Below are 2500 nucleotides of genomic sequence, written 5' to 3'. Positions count from 1 at the left end.
ATGGTTTTGGGGTGAATGAGATATAATGACATAGGATTATGGTTAGATGAGCTGCGTGGAGATATAAGGTGAGATGTTGCACAGACAATGAGATGAGAATGTCCTATTATGAGATGGGTGGTGAGGAGAGATATGAGAAGATGAAGTGTGATGAGATTGAATGGAATGTGCAAATGAGACTTGGCGAGGTGAGAGCTGTGATGAGGTGACATTTTTAAGATGAAGTGAGATGAGATCACATGACGTTTGGTGAGATGTCAAGTTTTATCCATTCTATAGTCCAGGACTCATCATTACAGGAGATGAGATTTGATTGTACGATTAGATGAGATGAGATGTCAGACGTATTATGAGATGAGATTTGACGATAAGGTGAGATAACCTTTGGTGAGACGTAGTGGGATGTAAGGTGAGATAACATTTGATGGGACATAAGGTGAGATAACATTTTATAAGACGTAGTGGGATATAAGATGAGATAACCTTTGGTGAGACGTACTGGGATATAAGGTGAGATAACATTTGATGGGATATAAGGTGAGATAACATTTGGTGAGACGTAGTGGGATATAAGGTGAGATAACATTTGGTGAGACGTAGTGGGATATAAGGTGAGATAACATTTGGTGAGACGTAGTGGGATATAAGGTGAGATAACATTTGGTGAGACGTAGTGGGATATAAAGTGAGATAACATTTGGTGAGACGTAGTGGGATATAAGGTGAGATAACCTTTGGTGAGATTTAGTGGGATATAAGGTGAGATAACATTTGATAAGACGTAGTGGGATATAAGGTGAGATAACATTTGGTGAGACGTAGTGGGACATAAGGTGAGATAACATTTGATAAGACGTAGTGGGATATAAGGTGAGATAACATTTAATAAGACGTAGTGGGATATAAGGTGAGATAACATTTGGTGAGATGTAGCGGGATATAAGGTGAGATAACTTTTGGTGAGATTTAGTGGGATATAAGGTGAGATAACATTTGATAAGACGTAGTGGGATATAAGATGAGATAACATTTAGTGAGACGTAGTGGGATATAAGATGAGATAACATTTGATGAGACGTAGTGGGATATAAGGTGATATAACATTTGATAAGACGTAGTGGGATATAAGATGAGGTAACAATTTGGTGAGACGTAATGGGATATAAGGTGAGATAACATTTGATAAGACGTAGTGGGATATAAGATGAGGTAACAATTTGGTGAGACGTAATGGGATATAAGGTGAGATAACATTTGGTGAGACATAGTGGGATATAAGGTGAGATAACATTTGGTGAGACGTAGTGGGATATAAGGTGAGAAAACATTTGGTGAGACGTAGTGGGATATAAGGTGAGATAACATTTGGTGAGATGTAGTGGGATATAAGATGAGATAACATTTGATGAGACGTAGTGGGATATAAGGTGAGATAACATTTGATGAGACGTAGTGGGACATAAGATGAGATAACAATTGATAAGACGTAGTGGGATATAAGGTGAGATAACATTTAATAAGACGTAGTGGGATATAAGGTGAGATAACATTTGGTGAGATGTAGCGGGATATAAGGTGAGATAACTTTTGGTGAGATTTAGTGGGATATAAGGTGAGATAACATTTGATAAGACGTAGTGGGATATAAGATGAGATAACATTTAGTGAGACGTAGTGGGATATAAGATGAGATAACATTTGATAAGACGTAGTGGGATATAAGGTGAGATAACATTTAATAAGACATAGTGGGATATAAGGTGAGATAACATTTGGTGAGATGTAGCGGGATATAAGGTGAGATAACTTTTGGTGAGATTTAGTGGGATATAAGGTGAGATAACATTTAATAAGACGTAGTGGGATATAAGGTGAGATAACATTTGGTGAGATATAGTGGGATATAAGGTGAGATAACTTTTGGTGAGATTTAGTGGGATATAAGGTGAGATAACATTTGATAAGACGTAGTGAGATATAAGATGAGATAACATTTAGTGAGACGTAGTGGGATATAAGATGAGATAACATTTGATGAGACGTAGTGGGATATAAGGTGAGATAACATTTAATAAGACATAGTGGGATATAAGGTGAGATAACATTTGGTGAGATGTAGCGGGATATAAGGTGAGATAACTTGGTGAGATTTAGTGGGATACAAGGTGAGACAACATTTGATAAGACGTAGTGAGATATAAGATGAGATAACATTTAGTGAGACGTAGTGGGATATAAGATGAGATAACATTTGATGAGACGTAGTGGGATATAAGGTGAGATAACATTTGATGAGACGTAGTGGGATATAAGATGAGGTAACAATTTGGTGAGACGTAGTGGGATATAAGGTGAGATAACATTTGGTGAGACGTAGTGGGATATAAGGTGAGATAACCTTTGGTGAGATTTAGTGGGATATAAGGTGAGATAACATTTGATAAGACGTAGTGGGATATAAGGTGAGATAACATTTGGTGAGACGTAGTGGGACATAAGG

At 37.2% G+C, this 2500-nt stretch overlaps 1 protein-coding gene across 2 annotated transcripts in view; it reads left to right on the top strand.

The window, feature by feature from the left end:
- Positions 1-2500, top strand: part of slc9a6a (solute carrier family 9 member A6a) — a 61398-nt gene that overhangs the window by 57568 nt on the left and 1330 nt on the right. The gene's annotated exons all lie outside the window — the stretch shown is intronic.

The sequence above is a fragment of the Nerophis lumbriciformis genome, linkage group LG36 (assembly GCF_033978685.3).
Source record: "Nerophis lumbriciformis linkage group LG36, RoL_Nlum_v2.1, whole genome shotgun sequence".
Classification (NCBI taxonomy): Eukaryota; Metazoa; Chordata; class Actinopteri; order Syngnathiformes; family Syngnathidae; genus Nerophis; species Nerophis lumbriciformis.
The sequence above is the reverse complement of the archived record's forward strand: the minus strand, read 5'-3'. Positions and strand labels throughout refer to the sequence as shown.